The following is a 1,067-nucleotide window of genomic DNA, read 5'->3' as shown; positions in this document are numbered from 1 at the left end:
CTGGACGCACCCAGCTCTAGCTCTAGTATTTTGAATACCACCTTCATTTTAATTTGGGTCACCTCTGCTTCTCTTGCTGATCAAAGAAACAAACTGTTGGGAGGAAAGTTTATGATGAAATGCAAAATAATATCCCCGTAATATGTTGGAGCCTAGTGGCAGGACACTCTGTCTCTCACATTGTGTCATTTCCTTGGAGCCCTGCACAGTGTGAACAAGCTCACTTTCACTTTTCCTCTCCTAAGAAATTTGCATTTTGGCTCATCAAGGCATCCTTTTTCCTGGCAACTCTGGGACCACATGTGACTTCACAAAAGCTGCAGAGCCGATGCCAGATAGCCACCCCTAAGCCAAGTCTCCTTCAAAATGGCAGAGTGTAGAGAATCAGAGAGTGGTTTTAGAGAGAAGTAGACAACACAGCAAATAGTAGCTGTCCATAACTCACTCCAGATGTGTCTCTGTGACCACTGCATATCCTTAGGAAGACAGCCTATGGTTAGAGATGGTCCTCAATTCAGAGAAGAGAACTGTGTCACCTGGTGGGGCAAATAACTTAATCCCTCTGTGTCTGATTTATCAACCAAAAATGTGAGTAATTACGTAGAGTTTGGAGTTGTTGAGAGGATTAAATATAACATACAGTAAGCATCTAATATAGTATAAATTTTCAGCAAATGTCAGACATGATTATCATGATGCTGTTGCTGGTTGCTGCTGCTACTGATCATGCTGTAACTTCTGGAACCTTTCTTGACCTGTCCAGCTCTGGCCTTAGAAAATTAAAAAGAGCCCTCTGTTGTCACTTAAGTCAACTGTCCGGGAACACAGAGTGTGAGTGACTGTACAAAGGTTGGAATTGGAGAACTTTGCTGAGGGTGGACAGGAACAGACTAAAATCAGTCAGGGGCTGACAAGAAACACCTACTAACATTTATTGAGTGCCTACTGCATGCCAGGCTCTATTTTAAACTTACAAGCTTTAATGTATTTAGTCCTCATGACCCCTGTGAGATAAAATGCCATTTCCATTTTTTTCTTATGAGGAAACTGAGGCGTTGAGGAGGTGG

This window comes from Mandrillus leucophaeus, unplaced genomic scaffold (assembly GCF_000951045.1).
Source record: "Mandrillus leucophaeus isolate KB7577 unplaced genomic scaffold, Mleu.le_1.0 Scaffold320, whole genome shotgun sequence".
In the NCBI taxonomy this organism is placed as follows: Eukaryota; Metazoa; Chordata; class Mammalia; order Primates; family Cercopithecidae; genus Mandrillus; species Mandrillus leucophaeus.
Note: the sequence above shows the minus strand (reverse complement) of the source record.